Raw genomic sequence first — 21013 nt, 5'->3', positions numbered from 1 at the left:
TGTGGATTCCCAGTGTAACCCGCTGCAGAAAAGGAGATTTATGGTAAGACTTACCATGGTTAAATCTCTTTCTGCGAGGTACACTGGATTCCACAGGGCGCCCACCCTGACGCACTTAACTTCTTTGGGTTTGTATGGAATTAGCCGCTGGTACCTACTCCTGTCGTGAGAATATGGTTTTATTTGGCTAACATCTACTGTCTCTATTTTGCCTGCTACTGCATTGGACTGGTTAACAAAACTGAGCTCCAGTGCCTGGAGGTGGGGATATAGAGGAGGCGGTGCAGTGCTTCCTGTGAACAGTCAAAAGCTTTAGCCTGTTGGTGCCTCGGATCAAGATCCAACTCTACACCCCCGATGTATTCCCTGTGGAATCCAGTGTACCTCGCAGAAAGAGATTTAACCATGGTAAGTCTTACCACAAATCTCCTTTTCTCTCTTATGGTGGTTACAGGTTCCTCACCTGGTAGAGGGCAGGAGTTTCAATATCCACTCGTGGATTCTACTAACAACGGATGCCAGCCTCCTGGGTTGGGGGGCTGTGACCCAAGGAGTCCAGTTCCAGGGGATATGGTCGAGACAGGAATCTGTTCTGCCGATAAACATCCTGGAACTCAGGGCAATTTACAGTGCTCTTCTGCAGGCTTCTCATCTCCTGAAGGATCAGGCGATCCAGGTTGAGTTGAACAACACAGCGGTGGCGTACATAAACCGACAAGGGGGAACAAGAAGCTGAGCGGCGATGCGAGAGGTGTCAAAAATTATCCTATGGGCGGAGGCCAACGCAAGGGCCATCTTAGCCATATTTAATCCAGGAGTGGACAACTGTGAAGCAGACTTCCTCAGCAGGCACGACCTCCCTCCGGGGGAATGGGGCCTACATCCCCAGGTGTTTCAACAGTTAATTCACCGGTGTGGCTGTCCGCAGATAGATCTGATGGCTTCTCGTCTCAACAAGAAGCTATTCCGTTACTGTTCCAGAACGAGGGATCCGCAGGCTGTAACAGTGGATGCGCTGACAATGCATTGGACGTACCAGTTTGTGTACCTGTTTCCTTCTCTACCGCTAATTCCAAGGGTTCTCAGAAGGCTAAGAAGGGAAAGCATTCAAGCATTTCTAATTGCCCCGGATTGGCCTTGACGGGCGTGGTACTCGGACCTCCTAACCATGGCTCTGGAGGATCCCTGGCCTCTACCGCTCAGAGAAGATCTTCTTCAACAAGGTCAGTTCATCTATCTAGACTTACAGCGGCTACGTTTGACGGCTTTTAAGTTGAGAGGGAAATTCGAACTAGGAAAGTTCTTCCCTCCAGGGTTATATCCACCATGGTCCAGGCCAGGAAGATGGTTACGTCGAAACATTCGTATCTAGAAAAAGTATGTTTCCTGGTATGAGGGTAGAAAGGTTTCTCCCGGGAATTTAGAATTAGTCGGTTTCCAATTTTTCTGCAAGCGGGAGTGGATATGGGCCTATGGTTAGGCTCCATCAAAGTTCAGATTTCTGCGCTCTCTATTTTCTTTCAGAAACAACTTGCCGTGCTACCTGAAGTACAAACTTTCCTGAAAGGAGTTCTTCATTTGCAACTGCCCTTTGTACCTCCCACAGCTACGTGGGACCTCAGTGTGGTTCTGTCCTTTCCCCAATCGGACTGGTTTGAACCCTTACATACATAGGGTGCAGTTAAAATTTCTCACCGGGAAGACGGTGATGTTATTGGCATTGGCGTCTGCCAGATGTGTTTCTGAATTGGGGTCCTTATCCTGTAAGAGCCCTTATTTTATATTTCATGAAGACAGAGCGGAACTTAGGACCCGTCCTCAGTTCTTGCCAAAAGTGGTGTCAGCCTTTCATGTGAATCAACCTATTGTGGTTCCGGTGTTGTCTGATGCTTCCGTTGGTCCTGAGTCCTTGGATGTGGTCAGGGCCCTGAGGATTTATGTCAAAAGGACGGCCCGTCATCGAAAATCTGACTCGCTGTTCTTTATGATGCCTCAAAGGTCGGTCGGCCGGCTTCTAAGCAATCTATTGCTCGCTGGCTCAGGTTGACCATTCAACAGGCATATACTTCAGTGGTTCTCCCTTGCCGAAGTCTATTCAGACCCACTCGACGAGCTTGCCTGGGGAGTATCGGCCCTACAGTTGTGCCGAGCTGCTACTTTGTATGGTTCGAACACATTTGTTAAATTCTATCGGTTAAATACCTTAGCCAAGGATGACCTTCAGTTTGGTCAGGCAGTTTTACAGGGGTATCAGCACTCTCCCGCCCGTTTGGGAGCTTTGGGACTTCCCCATGGTACTAAAGTCAGTATCCACTAGGACATAAGAGAAAATAGGAATTTGATACCTACCGGTAATTCGTTTTCTCCTAGTCCATAGTGGATACTGGGCGCCCGCCTCAGTGCTTCGTTCCTGCTTACTTGTGTAAGTATTTGGTTGGACCGAGGTAGCGGTCTCATAATGTTGTTGGGATAGCTGTGCTATCCTGGTTAGGTTGGTGTTGCTAACCTCTGTTGTGGTTAGCGCCCTCCTTTCGTTTATGGTTGTGTGTTGGCTTGTTGCCTCACCGCTGTTGTAATGTTTCTTCTCTCATGTTATGTCCGTCTGCTCGGGCACAGTTTTCATAGACTGAGTCTGGTAGGAGGGGCATAGAGGGGAGAAGCCAGCACACACATACACACACTAAAGGTTTTTAAAGTGCCAGGCTCCAGTGGACCCGATCTATACACTTATGGTACTAAAGTACAAGACCCCAGTATCCACTACGGACTAGGAGAAAAGGAATTACCGGTAGGTATCAAATTCCTATTTTTATCCATCCACTAAGGACTATTTCAAGTCCTCAGAGGAAGGACGAAACGCTTAGATCCTGGCTTTATTGCACCAACACAAAACTAGCCCATTACCCAGCAGCTGGCGCTACTATTATCTGCTCTCCAAGCTGGTCAGTACACAATTATCAGCTTTTTAGCAGAAGTAATTACAGACTGAACAACTGACTGGGGATGGGGATTGTGGCTTGTACACTGACTAAAGCCTTCCAGGTCCATGGCTCCAGTAAATTTATTATAAAGACTCAAACACCAGTCTCTGCTCTCCCTGGAGTAAAAGTTCAGCGGCTCATGTTGTATGGGGACAAGTTATACAACACACATATTTTGCCATGACCCCTGGCATTTCTGGCACATTATACCTGCATATTAGAGGACCAGACAGACAATATTTGGAGAACACCCAATCCCCATATCAGACTCAGCAGGTGACCTGATGTTAAAAAAACCGTGGCATGTTCCCTATATTACTTTCTCTGACGTCCTAGTGGATGCTGGGAACTCCGTAAGGACCATGGGGAATAGACGGCTCCGCAGGAGACTGGGCACATCTAAAGAAAGATTTAGGACTATCTGGTGTGCACTGGCTCCTCCCCCTATGACCCTCCTCCAAGCCTCAGTTAGATTTCTGTGCCCGGCCGAGCTGGATGCACACTAGGGGCTCTCCTGAGCTCCTAGAAAGAAAGTATAGTTTAGATTTTTTATTTTACAGTGAGACCTGCTGGCAACAGGCTCACTGCACCGAGGGACTAAGGGGAGAAGAAGCGAACCTACCTAAGTGGTGGTAGCTTGGGCTTCTTAGGCTACTGGACACCATTAGCTCCAGAGGGATCGAACACAGGACCCGACCTCGTCGTCCGTTTCCGGAGCCGCGCCGCCGTCCCCCTTACAGAGCCAGAAGCAAGAAGGTCCGGAAAATCGGCGGCTGAAGACTTCTGTCTTCTCCAAGGTAGCGCACAGCACTGCAGCTGTGCTCCATTGCTCCTCATGCACACCACACACTGCGGTCACTGATGGGTGCAGGGCGCTAGGGGGGGGCGCCCTGAGCAGCAATAAATAGCACCTTGGCTGGCAAACTGACACCATATATAGCCCCAGGGGTTATATAGGTGTATATTAACCCCTGCCAGAATTATTAAAATAGCGTGAGAAAGCCCACCGAAAAAGGGGCGGAGCCATCTCCCTCAGCACACTGGCGCCATTTTCCCTCACAGCTCAGCTGGAAGGATCGCTCCCTGGCTCTCCCCTGCAGTCCTGCAATACAGAAAGGGTTAAAAAGAGAGGGGGGCACAAAAATTAGGCGCAGTATATTATAATAATGCAGCTATAAGGGAAAACACTCTCTATAGGTGATATCCCTGTGATATATAGCGCTCTGGTGTGTGCTGGCATACTCTCCCTCTGTCTCCCCAAAGGGCTTTGTGGGGTCCTGTCCTCTGTCAGAGCATTCCCTGTGTGTGTGCTGTGTGTCGGTACTGCTGTGTCGACATGTATGATGAGGAAAATGATGTGGAGGCGGAGCAAATGCCTGTGAATGTGATGTCACCCCCTGCGGGGTCGACACCTGTGTGGATGGACTTATGGAAGGTGTCAACTCCTTACACAAAAGGTTTGACGACATAGGACAGCCGGCTACTCAGCTTGTGCCTGTTCCAGCGTCTCAAATGTCATCAGGGGCTTTAAAACGCCCGCTACCTCAGGTGACAGACACAGATGTCGACACGGATACCGACTCCAGTGTCGACGACGATGAGACTAGTGTACCCTCCAATAGGTCCACCCGTTACATGATTGAGGCAATGAAAAATGTATTACACATTTCTGATAATACCCCAGGTACCACAAAAAAGGGTATTATGTTTGGTGAGAAAAAACTACCTGTAGTTTTTCCTGCATCTGAGAAATTAATATGAGGTGTGTGAGGAAGCGTGGACTTCCCCCGATAAGAAATTGATAATTTCTAAGCAGCGTACCCTTTTCCGCCAGAGGATAGGTCACGTTGGGAAATACCCCCTAGGGTAGATAAAGCGCTGACATGCTTATTAAAAAAGGTGGCACTACCGTCTCCGGATACGGCCGTCCTAAAGGAACCTGCTGATAGAAAGCAGGAAACTACCCTTAAAGCTATATACACACACACGGGCATTATATTGAGACCAGCTATTGCCTCGGCATGGAGGTGCAGTGCGGCAGCTGCGTGGTCAGATTCCCTGTCGGATAATACTATGGATAGGGACAATATTTTGCTGACAATAGAGCATATAAAAGACACTGTCTTATACATGCGTGATGCACAGAGGGATATTTGCCGGCTGGCATCACAAATAAGCGCTATGTAAAAGCGATGCCGATTCAAAACGGCACATGGAAGTTTTGCCCTATAAAGGGGTGGAACTGTTTGGGGATGGTCTTTCAGACCTCGTTTCCACAGCTACTGCTGGGAAATCAAACTGGTTGCCACAAGCTACCCCACAGCAAAAGAAAGCACTGTATTATCAGGTACAGTCCTTTCGGCCCCAGAAAAGCAAGAGGGCTGGAGGCTCATCTTTTCTGCCAAGAGGAAAAGGTAGAGAGAAAAAGCTGCAGCACACAGCTAGTTCCCAAGAGCAGAAGTCCTCCCCTGCGTCCGGTAAGTCCACAGCATGACGCTGGGACTGCTCAGGCGGACCCGGGTACGGTGGGGGCTCGTCTCAAAAATTTCAGCGCACAGTGGGCTCTCTCACAGGCGGATCCCGGGGTTCTTCAAACAGTATCTCAGGGGTACAGGCTGGAATTCGAGACGTCTCCCCCCCCGCCGTTTCCTAAAATCTGCCTTACCGGCAACTCCCTCTGCCAGGGAGGCAGTGTGGTGGTTATCTAAAAACTGTATTCACTGCAAGTGATTGTCAAGGTACCCCTCCTTCAACAAGGAAAGGGTTACTATTCCACAATGTTTGTGGTACCGAAACCGGAAGGTTCGGTGAGACCCATATTAAATTTAAAATCCTTGAACACATATATCAAAAGATTCAGGTTCAAGATGGAATCGCTCAGGGCGGTTATTGCGAACCTGGACAAGGGGTATTACAGGGTCTCTCTGGACATCAAGGATGCTTACCTGCATGTCCCCATTTACCCTCCTCACCAGGAGTACCTCAGGTTTGTGGTACAGGACTGTCACTCTCAGTTCCAGACGCTGCCGTTTGGGTTATCCACGGCACCGAGGGTCTTTACCAAGGTAATGGCCGACATGATGATACTCCTTCGCAAGAAGGGAGTTTTTAATTATCCCGTACTTGGACGATCTCCTGATAAAGGCGAGGTCCAAGGAACAGTTGGTAGTGGGGGTAGCACTTTCTCGGGAAGTGCTGCAACAGCACGGCTGGATTCTCAATATTCCAAAGTCACAGCTGGTCCCGACGACACGTCTTCTGTTCCTGGGAATGATTCTGGACACAGACCAGAAAAAGTGTTTCTTCCAGTGGAAAAAGCCGAGGAGTTGTCATCTCTAGTCAGAGACCTCCTAAAACCGGGACAGGTGTCGGTACATCAATGCACACGAGTCCTGGGAAAAATGGTAGCTTCGTACGAAGCAATTCCATTCGGAAGGTTCCACGCAAGGACTTTCCAGTGGGACCTGTTGGACTAATGGTCCGGGTCCCATCTCCAGATGCAACAGCGGATAACCCTGTCGGCAGGGACCAGGGTGTCGCTGCTGGTGGCTGCAGAGGGCTCATCTACTAGAGGGCCGCAGATTCAGAATACAGGACTGGGTCCTGGTGACCACGGATGCCAGCCTTCGGGGCTGGGGTGCAGTCACACAGGGAAGAAATTTCCAAGGACTGTGGTCAAATCAGGAGATTTCGCTTCACATAAATATTCTGGAGCTAAGGGCCATTTACAATGCCCTAAGCCAAGCAAGGCCCCTGCTTCAGAACCAGCCGGTACTGATCCAATCAGACAACATCACGGCGGTCGCCCATGTGAACAGACAGGGCGGCACAAGAAGCAGGAGGGCATTGGCAGAAGCCACAAGGATTCCCCGATGGGCGGAAAATCGTGTTAGCACTGACAGCAGTGTTCATTCCGGGAGTGGACAACTGGGAAGCAGACTTCCTCAGCAGGGACGACCTCCACCCGGGAGAATGGGGACTTCATCCAGAAGTCTTCCAAATGCTGGTAAACCGTTGGGAAAGACCACAGGTGGACATGATGGCGTCCCGCCTCAACAAAAAGCTAAAAAGATATTGCGCCAGGTCAAGGGACCCTCAGGCGATCGCTGTGGACGCTCTAGTAACACCGTTGGTGTACCAGTCGGTTTATGTGTTTCCTCCTCTGCCTCTCATTCCCAAGGTACTGAGAATAATATGAAGGCGAGGAGTGAAAACTATACTCGTGGTTCCGGATTGGCCAAGAAGAGCTTGGTACCCGGAACTTCAAGAGATGCTTTCAGAGGACCCTTGGCCTCTGCCGCTCAGACAAGACCTGCTGCAGCAGGGGCCCTGTCTGTTCCAAGACTTACCACGGCTACGTTTGACGGCATGGCGGTTGAACACCGGATCCTGAAGGAAAAGGGCATTCCGGAGGAAGTCATCCCTACCCTGATCAAAGCCAGGAAGGATGTCACCGCAAAACATTATCACCGCATTTGGCGGAAATATGTTGCTTGGTTTGAGGCCAGGTAGGCCACAACGGAGGAATTTCAACTGGGTCGATTCCTGCATTTCCTGCAAGCAGGGGTGACGTTGGGCCTCAAATTGGGGTCCATTAAGGTCCAGATTTCGGCCCTGTCGATTTTCTTCCAGAAAGAACTGGCTTCACTGCCTGAAGTTCAGACTTTTGTCAAAGGAGATCTGCATATTCAGCCTCCTTTTGTGCACCCAGTGGCACCTTGGGATCTCAATGTGGTTTTGGAGTTCCTGAAATCACATTGGTTTGAACCACTTAAGACTGTGGATTTGAAATATCTCACGTGGAAAGTGGTCATGCTGTTGGCCCTGGCTTCTTTCAGGATGGTATCTGGATATTCCTTCTGTTTGAATCTGTCCCTGTACATTCCCAATTGAATCTGGCAGTCCTCCGGTTTGCTACAGTTCCTTTTTATTCTGCTGAATTGGGAGAAGGGAATATTATTCTACCAACTTTTGAGGTGGTTGCTCTTGTAGTGGAGGTAACTGTTGGTATCTACTTGTTTGATGAAATTTTTTGTCGGAACTTTCCCGTTCTCTCCTGTGAGGACCAGGTCTAGAAATTCAATTTGTTCTCTATTTGCGTTGAAGGTAAAAGCTAAATTCATCACATTGGTGTTGATATGCTTATAAAATTGATTAAAACATTCCATATCGCCATCCCAGATAATTAAAATATCATCAATGTATCTCCGGTAAAAGATGATATTGTTGGTAAAAACTTGATTATCATAAATAAAAACTCTTTCCCAGCTGCCCATAAAAAGGTTTGCGAAACTGGGCGCAAAAATTGTGCCCATAGCGGTGCCACACCGTTGTAGATAAAACTGATCCAAGAACTTCAAATAATTATGATGAAGGATAAAATACATAATGTCACATATAAAATCTTTATGGTTGTCTGTTAGAGAAGCATCTTTGTCCAGATATTCTTTACAGGCCGTTACTCCCTTGTCATGCTCAATACATGTGTATAAGGATTGTACATCTATTGTGACCCACATGTATGAGTCCTTCCATTCAATATCTTTTAAAAGGTTTAAAACTGACATTGTGTCCTTAAGGTACGATGGAAGATCCTTCACATATGGTTTTAAAAAGACATCAGCATATTCCGAGAGGTTGGATGTAAGTGAATCTATACCCGCCACAATAGGTCTTCCGGGCGGGTTCTCCAAGTTTTTGTGTATTTTGGGTAGAAAGTAAAAGATGGGGGTAGTGGGTTCTGATCTCATTAGAAATTGATACTCATCTTTACTGATGGTCCCTGTTCTCAGACCCTGTAGTAGGAGCGTCCTTAATTCTTCAACGTAGTCATCCTTTGGATCTCCTGTTAATTTTTTGTACGATACTCCGTCTGACAGCAATCTTTCTGCCTCTAGGATGTATTTGTCCCGATCCATGATGACCAGACCCCCCCCCCCCCCTTTATCAGCTTGTTTCACAATAACTCCTTGATTTTTCTGTAGATTTTTCAAGGCCTCACTTTCCCTGTTTGTAATATTTTTCTCCTTTATCTTCCCTTGGTCAATGTCGCACAGATCCTTCTTTACTAATTCGTAAAACATACTAATATTGCTTCCTTTGGACTCAAGGGGATAATATTTAGAGATGGGTTTCAGGCCTGATTTGGAACGGCTCTCGTAATTTGTTATGATTGCATCCTCCTTCTTTAAAAAATGTCTTTTTAATGTAAGTTTCCTAACGAATTTGTTCAGATCGATGAACGTCGAATTTATTAAGACCCCCTGTCGGTGCAAAAGATAGTCCTTTACTTAGGAGGGATATTTCCAGTTCTGTTAGTTTATGTTGGGATAAATTGAAATGCCTCTCCCTCTTGGATCGGTTAATGATGTTGCAATGTTCTTTTTGTGTTTTCCCTCCCTCCTACCTCCTCGGTATCCTCTTCTTCTGTAAACCTCCTTTTTAGGGGTGATGCATGTCGTATGTCCTCTTTCACTGAGTATCATGTGGGATATTTTGGTCTTGCGCCTGATCGTTGGAATAAAAAATCCTGATCACTATTTGAACCATGTCGCTGTAGTGCCGTAAATCTATTAGACGTCTTGATATTGCTTGTCGGAGTATCTCTACTTTTATTCTGTGTATTATTTGCCCTTGTGGTGGCAGTCCTCCAATTTTCTCCGTCCGTCCTCTGGTGGTCATTTGTTCTGAATCTGCTCCAATTCTTCACTCTCCCTTGCTCGTAGTTTTTTTTTGTCCCTTGTAAATTTCTTTTCCTTTCCTTTAATTACCTCGTCCTCTATACGTTCCATCTTCTTATTCAGTACTCCTTCGTTAACTTTATAGTCCTCCTTGTCTTTGAAAGGTTCTAGTTCTTTTTCTTTAGTCTTGATTTCCATCTCTAAGGATGAGAGGGATTTTTTCTTTTCATCGACAAGGAGTTTCATAAGGTCTATAGAACAGGTATGTAATATCTTGTCCCACTTTTCTATGAATGCTCCTTTCTGCTTGCCAAATGTGGGTTGTTTGAGTAATCTGAGACCCCTTGGAACCCTGTCAACTGATATATAGTGTTCCAGGCCCTTGATATCCCACCAAGTCTTAACTTCCTTGGTAAGGAGTCTTTCTATTCCCCAGAATAGATCATCTAAATCACATGGTTGGGTAGGTTCGTTTACAGTGATATTCTCATTAAAGATTTTTTTACACCACACATTCCTTCTACTAGTATGTTCTGTGTTCCCCAACATTCTGAAGGTTTGTACCCTTGCACCAGGCCGCAATAAAAAATTAATACCGGAGATAAATGTAGACTTATTGATTAGTATTGCGCCACATGTGCGATAAGACAGATATGTTGTTTAAAAGGCTAATCACTAAGACACTCCCCTATGCTGCTAACGGGGCGTCTGCTGTTACCCTCAAAGAATATAGGGATGGTAAAACCCTAAAGACAATGTAGGAAAAAGCGGGGATGAGGGTGAGTAGCGACCTCGGTGTCCGTAAAAAGTGTAAAATTGCCAGTATGTTTAAAAATATTAAAAGCTATTTATTAACATAAAATTCAAACATAAAGGAGAAACATAAAAATTGGGACAATAAAATACACAACTGATCTAAAAGCACCAGATAAAAGAGCAAATTTAAAAGTATCCTTATCGAGTGAGGTAGGTACAGGTCACCCAACGCGTTTCGTCTGATGAGACTTCTTCACAGGGTAGGGACAAAATGAACCTTGGCAGCTATTTATAGCCATATCCCTTAGTGGCAGGGTAGTGACATCATTAGAGGTCATGTGATCTAATTAGTTAACAGACATTCTTATATATATATGAATCTGCACACACAGCAGTGGATTGCAGCCCAATGTGCAACCCTCCGTTGCACATGATGTTAATAGTTGGGAACGAGTGTTTACAAGGGTAGTGACATCATTAGAGGTCATGTGATCTAATTAGTTAATAGACATTCTTATATATATGAATCTGCACACACAGCAGTGGATTGCAGCCCAATGTGCAACCCTCCTTTGCACATGATGTTAATAGTTGGGAACGAGTGTTTACAAGGGTAGTGACATCATTAGAGGTCATGTGATCTAATTAGTTAATAGACATTCTTATATATATGAATCTGCACACACAGCAGTGGATTGCAGCCCAATGTGCAACCCTCCGTTGCACATGATGTTAATAGTTGGGAACGAGTGTTTACAAGTCCAATGTGCAGAGAACAGTCTTTAAAACTTGTGAGTAGCGGTATTTCCGCCACGCTTCCGGTTTCTTCTGCGCATGCGCCCGCGGCGATTTTGCGCGATCACGAGCTGTATGTTCATGCAGGGTTCAGGGGCTCCTATTACATAGAGTGGACTGCAGTGTTCAGTGTGTCCATATAGCGGCGGCCATTTTCAGCAGGATTATGTCCATAGGGTCTCAGTGTGCGGCGGCCATTTCTTAGTAGTCCATTGTGTGGAAATGACTCTCCAGTGTTCTCCAGTGTCATGGCGACGGTTCCACACATAGAAATAATAAATGAAAGTATCAGAATAACATCATTCTTATTGAGAAGCACCCATTAACTTTAATAGCAAAGAGATGACTATATTAAGAACAGTGTTGTTAGTGACGCAGACTTCTTAGTATAAATACAGTAAACATTATAGTGCACAGATGATTGAATAGAGCTGAGAGAATTTAGAGATTGGAGTGAACAAATGATAGGATAATGAGATTAAGACATATAGTGTATATCTGAAGTACACCGTTTATGTGATTACAGAGATATGGAGGTGTGAGTGACAGTGCTTATGTGAATTCTATTTAAATATCGTGCTCAGTGTGACCAAATACATGTGGGTAAATGAGGAGTATATTCCTTTCTTAGGCATTTATTCCTGTTCCATACAGTACCTGATCTTCCCAGGTGGTCCCCCTCGCTGGTACTGATCAGGCCCAACGCTGCTTGGCTTCCATGATCAGGCGTATTTGGGCATTTCCAGCGTGGTATGACTGTAATAATTTTGTGCCCTCCAGATTAATACTCCGGACCGCAATATTAGTGCTAATTTACTAATTGTGAACTTGTAGTTAGTCCAAAAAACTTTTTTGGGGGGCGGTGTGGGTTAGGGGGTATGGGGTGGGGGGGAGGCGGAAGGTTGGGTTTGGGTGATTGAAGCTATTGTGGATGGGGGGGGGAGGAAAGGGGGGGGCGAGAAGAAAGGGGTGGTACGTGCAGAGGTTTACAGAGAATGCCGAACGGCGAGTATTAAGGAGTAAAATACTGTATTCTAAAGGAAGGGGGCGATCTCGTAGCTGTCATTAAATCCTTTTGGCTGTAGTGTCTGCAATTGAAATATCCAAAACATCTCGCGACGTGACAACTTGTTAGGGAGATCCCCTCCTCTGTGTCCCAGTTTCACCAGTTCAATGGCCTTGAAAGTCTGGGCTTCCGGATTAGAGTTGTGTGCGTGGATAAAGTGTTTAGACACGGCATGGCTCTCCACTTTGTTTTTAATATTTTGTCACGTGTTCTTGTATCCTTAATTTCAGGGGTCTTTTTGTCTTCCCTACATACTGTCTGCCGCAGTTGCATTCCAGAAGGTATACAACTGATTGGGTGTTGCAGTTCGTGTAGTCCTTGATTCTGTACTCCTTTTTCTTTTCCATATCGGTTAACGTTTTCCTGCTGGGGTGTAGATATCTACAAACATTGCATCGTCCACATTTGTAGGATCCCACACGTTTGGGCCAGGTGTAGTCCTTCTCTTGAGACGCCTTCAGCATACTTGGGGCTATCAGGTCCTTCAGGTTTCGCGATTTCTTAAAAACTATTTTGGGATGAGGAGGGAGGATTTCTTTCAGGATTGGATCCATCAATAAAATTCTCCAATGATTCCTAAAGGAGTCTCGAATTGATTGTTCGTGCCGGTTAAAAGTTGTTATAAATGCAGTGGAGTCTTTTGGTTTTTCCTTAACTTTATAATCAAGCAGCTTTGTTCTATCTGTTTGGTTAGTTCTGGAAATGGCTTCTTTCAGGATGGTATCTGGATATTCCTTCTGTTTGAATCTGTCCCTGTACATTCCCAATTGAATCTGGCAGTCCTCCGGTTTGCTACAGTTCCTTTTTATTCTGCTGAATTGGGAGAAGGAAATATTATTCTTCCAACTTTTGAGGTGGTTGCTCTTGTAGTGGAGGTAACTGTTGGTATCTACTTGTTTGATGAAATTTTTTGTCGTAACTTTCCCGTTCTCTCCTGTGAGGACCAGGTCTAGAAATTCAATTTGTTCTCTATTTGCGTTGAAGGTAAAAGCTAAATTCATCACATTGGTGTTGATATGCTCATAAAATTGATTAAAACATTCCATATCGCCATCCCAGATAATTAAAATATCATCAATGTATCTCCGGTAAAAGATGATATTGTTGGTAAAAACTTGATTATCATAAATAAAAACTCTTTCCCAGCTGCTCATAAAAAGGTTTGCAAAGCTGGGCGCAAAAATGTTGCCCATAGCGGTGCCACACCGTTGTAGATAAAACTGATCCAAGAACTTAAAATAATTATGATGAAGGATAAAATACATAATGTCACATATAAAATCTTTATGGTTGTCTGTTAGAGAAGCATCTTTGTCCAGATATTCTTTACAGGCCGTTACTCCCTTGTCATGCTCAATACATGTGTATAAGGATTGTACATCTATTGTGACCCACATGTATGAGTCCTTCCATTCAATATCTTTTAAAAGGTTTAAAACTGACGTTGTGTCCTTAAGGTACGATGGAAGATCCTTCACATATGGTTTTAAAAAGACATCAGCATATTCCGAGAGGTTGGATGTAAGTGAATCTATACCCGCCATAATTTATAATTTTTTATTGCGGCCTGGTGCAAGTGTACAAACCTTCAGAATGTTGGGGAACACAGAACATACTAGTAGATGGAATGTGTGGTGTAAAAAAATCTTTAATGAGAATATCACTGTAAACGAACCTACCCAACCATGTGATTTAGATGATCTATTCTGGGGAATAGAAAGACCAAGGAAGTTAAGACTTGGTGGGATATCATGGGCCTGGAACACTATCAGTTGACAGGGTTCCAAGGGGTCTCAGATTACTCAAACAACCCACATTTGGCAAGCAGGAAGGAGCATTCATAGAAAAGTGGGACAAGATATTACATACCTGCTCTATAGACCTTATGAAACTCCTTGTCGATGAAAAGAAAAAATCCCTCTCATCCTTAGAGATGGAAATCAAGACTAAAGAAAAAGAACTAGAACCTTTCAAAGACATGGAGGACTATAAAGTTAACGAAGGAGTACTGAATAAGAAGATGGAACGTATAGAGGACGAGGTAATTAAAGGAAAGGAAAATAAATTTACAAGGGACAAAAAAAAACTACGAGCAAGGGAGAGTGAAGAATTGGAGCAGATTCAGAACAAATGACCACCAGAGGACGGACGGAGGAAATTGGAGGACTGCCACCACAAGGGCAAATAATACACAGAATAAAAGTAGAGATACTCCGACAAGCAATATCAAGACGTCTAATAGATTTACGGCACTACAGCGACATGGTTCAAATAGTGATCAGGATTTTTTATTCCAACGATCAGGCGCAAGACCAAAATATCCCACATGATACTCAGTGAAAGAGGACATACGACATGCATCGCCCCTAAAAAGGAGGTTTACAGAAGAAGAGGATACCGAGGAGGTAGGAGGGAGGGAAAACACAAAAAGAACATTGCAACATCATTAACCGATCCAAGAGGGAGAGGCATTTCAATTTATCCCAACATAAACTAACAGAACTGGAAATATCCCTCCTAAGTAAAGGACTATCTTTTGCACCGACAGGGGGTCTTAATAAATTCGAGACGTTCATCGATCTGAACAAATTCGTTAGGAAACTTACATTAAAAAGACATTTTTTAAAGAAGGAGGATGCAATCATAACAAATTACGAGAGCCGTTCCAAATCAGGCCTGAAACCCATCTCTAAATATTATCCCCTTGAGTCCAAAGGAAGCAATATTAGTATGTTTTACGAATTAGTAAAGAAGGATCTGTGCGACATTGACCAAGGGAAGATAAAGGAGAAAAATATTACAAACAGGGAAAGTGAGGCCTTGAAAAATCTACAGAAAAATCAAGGAGTTATTGTGAAACAAGCTGATAAAGGGGGGGGGGGTCTGGTCATCATGGATCGGGACAAATACATCCTAGAGGCAGAAAGATTGCTGTTAGACGGAGTATCGTACAAAAAATTAACAGGAGATCCAAAGGATGACTACGTTGAAGAATTAAGGACGCTCCTACTACAGGGTCTGAGAACAGGGACCATCAGTAAAGATGAGTATCAATTTCTAATGAGATCAGAACCCACTACCCCCATCTTTTACTTTCTACCCAAAATACACAAAAACTTGGAGAACCCGCCCGGAAGACCTATTGTGGCGGGTATAGATTCACTTACATCCAACCTCTCGGAATATGCTGATGTCTTTTTAAAACCATATGTGAAGGATCTTCCATCGTACCTTAAGGACACAACGTCAGTTTTAAACCTTTTAAAAGATATTGAATGGAAGGACTCATACATGTGGGTCACAATAGATGTACAATCCTTATACACATGTATTGAGCATGACAAGGGAGTAACGGCCTGTAAAGAATATCTGGACAAAGATGCTTCTCTAACAGACAACCATAAAGATTTTATATGTGACATTATGTATTTTATCCTTCATCATAATTATTTGAAGTTCTTGGATCAGTTTTATCTACAACGGTGTGGCACCGCTATGGGCACAATTTTTGCGCCCAGTTTCGCAAACCTTTTTATGGGCAGCTGGGAAAGAGTTTTTATTTATGATAATCAAGTTTTTACCAACAATATCATCTTTTACCGGAGATACATTGATGATATTTTAATTATCTGGGATGGCGATATGGAATGTTTTAATCAATTTTATAAGCATATCAACACCAATGTGATGAATTTAGCTTTTACCTTCAACGCAAATAGAGAACAAATTGAATTTCTAGACCTGGTCCTCACAGGAGAGAACGGGAAAGTTCCGACAAAAAATTTCATCAAACAAGTAGATACCAACAGTTACCTCCACTACAAGAGCAACCACCTCAAAAGTTGGAAGAATAATATTCCCTTCTCCCAATTCAGCAGAATAAAAAGGAACTGTAGCAAACCGGAGGACTGCCAGATTCAATTGGGAATGTACAGGGACAGATTCAAACAGAAGGAATATCCAGATACCATCCTGAAAGAAGCCATTTCCAGAACTAACCAAACAGACAGAACAAAGCTGCTTGATTATAAAGTTAAGGAAAAACCAAAAGACTCCCACTGCATTTATAACAACTTTTAACCGGCACGAACAATCAATTCGAGACTCCTTTAGGAATCATTGGAGAATTTTATTGATGGATCCAATCCTGAAAGAAATCCTCCCTCCTCATCCCGAAATAGTTTTTAAGAAATCGCGAAACCTGAAGGACCTGATAGCCCCAAGTATGCTGAAGGCGTCTCAAGAGAAGGACCACACATGTCCCAAATGTGTGGGATCCTACAAATGTGGACGATGCAATGTTTGTAGATATCTACACCCCAGCAGGAAAACGTTCACCGATATGGAAAAGAAAAAGGAGTACAGAATCAAGGACTACATGAACTGCAACACCCAATCAGTGGTAAACCTTCTGGAATGCAACTGCGGTAGACAGTATGTAGGGAAGACAAAAAGACCCCTGAAATTAAGGATACAAGAACACGTGAGAAATATTAAAAACAAAGTGGAGAGCCATGCCGTGTCTAAACACTTCATCCACGCACACAACTCTAATCCGGAAGCCCTGACTTTCAAGGCCATTGAACTGGTGAAACTGGGAGACAGAGGAGGGGATCTCCCTAACAAGTTGTCATGTCGCGAGATGTTTTGGATATTTCAATTGCAGACACTACAGCCAAAAGGATTTAATGACAGCTACGAGATCGCCCCCTTCCTTTAGAATACGGTATTTTACTCCTTAATACTCGCCGTTCGACATTCTCTGTAAACCTCTGCACACGCACCACCCCTTTCTTCTCGCCCCCTTTCCCCCCCCCCCCATCCACAATAGCTTCAATCACCCAAAGCCATCCTTCCGCCCCCCCCCTCCCCCCATACCCCCTAACCCACACCGCCCCCAAAAAAAGTTTTTTGGACTAACTACAAGTTCACAATTAGTAAATTAGCACTAATATTGCGGTCCGGAGTATTAATCTGGAGGGCACAAAATTATAAGTCATACCACGCTGGAAATGCCCAAATACGCCCGATCTTGGAAGCCAAGCAGCGTCGGGCCTGATCAGTACCAGCGAGGGGGGACCACCTGGGAAGATCAGGTACTGTATGGAACAGAAATAAATGCCTAAGAAAGGAATATACTCCTCACTTACCCGCATGTATTTGGTCACACTGAGCACGATATTTAAATAGGATTCACATAAGCACTGTCACTCACACCTCCATATCTCTGTAATCACATCCACGGTGTACTTCAGATATACACTATATGTCTTAATCTCATTATCCTATCATTAATTCACTCCAATCTCTAAATTCTCTCAGCTCTATTCAATCATCTGTGCACTATAATGTTTACTGTATTTATACTAAGAAGTCTGCGTCACTAACAACACTGTTCTTAATATAGTCATCTCTTTGCTATTAAAGTCAATGGGTGCTTCTCAATAAGAATGATGTTATTCTGATACTTTCATTTATTATTTCTATGTGTGGAACCGTCGCTATGACACTGGAGAACACTGGAGAGTCATTTCCACACAATGGACTACTAAGAAATGGCCGCCGCACACTGAGACCCTATGGCAGCGGTTCCCAAACTGTGCGCCGCGGCTCCCTGGGGTGCCGCAGCGCTGTCACAGGGGTGCCGCAGCCTAGTAGCCACATCTTCATGTCCTTTTTTTTTTTTTTTCTTTGTGTGTGTGTGAGCTGCCGGCACCGGGGGGGATGTGTAGTGCGGACTGGAGTAACCTGAGCGCACGGGCAGTGTGAAGCTAGCCGGCGCCAGGGAAGGGAGGGGTACGGAGGGAAGAGTGTGTGCGGCAGGAGCAGCCGGGCTGAGGGAGTAGCCGGGGGGGCGGGGGCGGCTGAGTGCGGGCGGGCGGCTGAGTGCGGGCGGCCGGAGCGGCAGTGAGTAGCTGGAATGGGGGGGGGGGGGGAAAGTGCGGGCAGCAGGAGCAGCCACCACTGTGTGGTTATCCGGGGGGACAGAACGGGACAGGAGCGGCCACGCACTGAGTAGCTGGGGGGGGGGGGGGGGGGTAGTGCGGCCAGCAGGAGCGGCCACCGGTGCGGGGGAGAAAGAGTGCCGGATGTGTAAGAGCTGCTGGCAGGCTGTGCCCAAAGTCAGCCAGCGGCTCGGGATGTCACTTGCCATGTACTTACCTGCGGAGGTGGGATGTTTTGCTCGGCTCAGGTGGTGGGGGGGGGGGTAGTAACCGGTGACTGGAGTCACCTGGCAGGGAAGGGATGGTGTTGTGGGGGTGGGGGAACCTGTGACTGGAATCAGTGGAGGGTGCAGGTGTAAGCAGGCTGGAGTGGCCAAGGAGTGCACTGGGCAAGGGTCCTGACGGCTGATTGAAGTCTTGGCCGCCGACATAGGAGCTGGCTGAAAAAGTGAGTATTAAAATATTAGTACATGATACTGTATGTGAGATGCTGCATATGGAAGTCTATAGGAGAGGGGTGCCTGCTGTGACTTAAGGGCCCTACACACTCGGCGACCCACCGCCAAGCTGCCCGACGGCCGTCAAACGACCTGACGACGGAGACGGGAACGGGAGGAGTGAAGTTTCTTCACTCCCCCCGTCACCCGGCTCCATAGCCCTGCATGCTAATATGGACGAGAGTGTCCATATTGGCCTGCAGGTAGGAGCAAGCCAGCACCAACGATGAACGAGCGCGGAGTCGCGCATCGTTCAACGGTGGTGCCTCCACACTGAAAGATATGAACGAGTTCTCATTTATTAATGAAAGAGAACGTTCATATCGTTCAGTAAAATCTTTAAGTGTGTATGTAGGGCCCTTTATATAAGGACAAGCTGGTAAGCGGGGGGGTGGGGGGGCTGGTCTTGGTGGATGGATGCATAGGAACCTTTTTAGATTGATTTTATTTGACTGCAAAAAGAACCTGTTATTTTATATAAAGTCTGGGGGGGGGGGGGTTTAAATGGATGTAGGTGACCAGTATTGCTCTGCAAAAAGTCATGTGGGGTCATTCCGACCTGATCGCACGCTGCGGATTTTCGCAGCGATCAAATAAGAACGGGGAAGATCTGCGGATGCACTGCAATGCGCAGGTGCGTCGTACGAGTACACAGCGGGTCATTGCACAGTGAAGGATTCTACGACGAATCTGTTCGCACGGAGATTGACAGGTAGAAGGCGTTTATGGGTGTCAACTGACCATTTCCACGAGTGATTGGGCAAACGCAGGCGTGTCCAGGCAAACGCAGGGCGGGTGTCTGACGTCAATTCCGGGACTGAATTAAATCATCTAAATACTGATAGCATTGTATTGACCCGACTACTTTAAAAAAGGTACACTTCGGTAATTATTTTGGCGTAAGGGTGCCTTGAAAAAGTCAGGGAGACCCAAAGGGTGCCTTGGACTAAAAAAGTTTGGGAACCACTGCCCTATGGACATAATCCTGCTGAAAATGGCCGCCGCTATATGGACACACTGAACACTGCAGTCCACTCTATGTAATAGGAGCCCCTGAACCCTGCATGAACATACAGCTCGTGATCGTGCAAAATCGCCGCGTGCGCATGCGCAGAAGAAACCGGATGTGGGGCGGAAGTGACGCGCCGCGTCCGCCGCAGCCGGAAGTGTGGCGAAATACCGCTACTCACAAGTTTTAAAGACTGTTCTCTGCACATTGGACTTGTAAACACTCGTTCCCAACTATTAACATCATGTGCAACCCTCCATTGAGCTGCTATCCACTGCTGTGTGTGCAGATTTATATATATAAGAATGTCTGTTAACTAATTAGATCACATGACCTCTAATGATGTCACTACCCTCCCACTAAGGGATATGGCTATAAATAGCTGCCAAGGTTCATTTTGTCCCTACCCTGTGAAGAAGTCTCATCAGACGAAACGCGTGGGTGACCTGTACCTACCTCACTCTAAGATAAGGATACTTTTAAATTTGCTCTTTTATCTGGTGCTTTTAGATCAGTTGTGTATTTTATTGTCCCAATTTTTATGTTTCTCCTTTATGTTTGAATTTTATGTTAATAAATAGCTTTTAATATTTTTAAACATACTGGCAATTTTACACTTTTTACGGACAACGAGGTCGCTACTCACCCTCATCCCCTCTTTTTCCTACATTGTCTTTAGGGTTTTACCATCCCTATATTCTTTGAGGGTTACAGCAGCATAGGGGAGTGTCTTAGTGATTAGCCTTTTAAACAACATATCCGTCTTATCGCACATGTGGCACAATACTAATCCATAAGTCTACATATATATATATATATATATATATATGCACGGTGGAGTCACATTATCATGACCACCTCCTACATCTGACGTCAGCAGCGCATAGCCCATGAAGTACATCACGTGTCGTGCGCTGGCTTGGTGGATATATAAGGTGTATGATAGGCCGTCTGCACACATATCACCTGATGATTATTGCCTTTTGGCCAAGAGTGGCAGTATTTCTGAAACAGCGCAGTTTGTGAACTGTTGTAGTGAAGGTGTGTCGTATTTGGACAAATGGCACCATTGCGAATAACCCATGTGGAAACTGTGGAGCACCATGTGCCATTGATATGAGAGATGAACGTCAGCTGCGCAGTGAATCATTTTTCTTTTGCCCTTTTTTTCATTCCTATCAGGGTATTGCACACCCTATTTTCACTTGCTGCAATGCAAAACTACCATCAATTAACAAATTAGAGCCGGTGTGTGTGAATATTTCTACACAAATTCTTCTTTTA

At 45.3% G+C, this 21013-nt stretch overlaps 1 protein-coding gene and 1 pseudogene across 4 annotated transcripts in view; one reads left to right on the top strand and one right to left on the bottom strand.

Moving 5' to 3' along the window:
• Positions 1-21013, top strand: part of TFEB (transcription factor EB) — a 228852-nt gene that overhangs the window by 192459 nt on the left and 15380 nt on the right. The window lies entirely within an intron of this gene.
• Positions 11858-11976, bottom strand: LOC135052318 (5S ribosomal RNA; annotated as a pseudogene).

This window comes from Pseudophryne corroboree, chromosome 2 (assembly GCF_028390025.1).
Source record: "Pseudophryne corroboree isolate aPseCor3 chromosome 2, aPseCor3.hap2, whole genome shotgun sequence".
NCBI lineage: Eukaryota > Metazoa > Chordata > Amphibia > Anura > Myobatrachidae > Pseudophryne > Pseudophryne corroboree.
The sequence above is the reverse complement of the archived record's forward strand: the minus strand, read 5'-3'. Positions and strand labels throughout refer to the sequence as shown.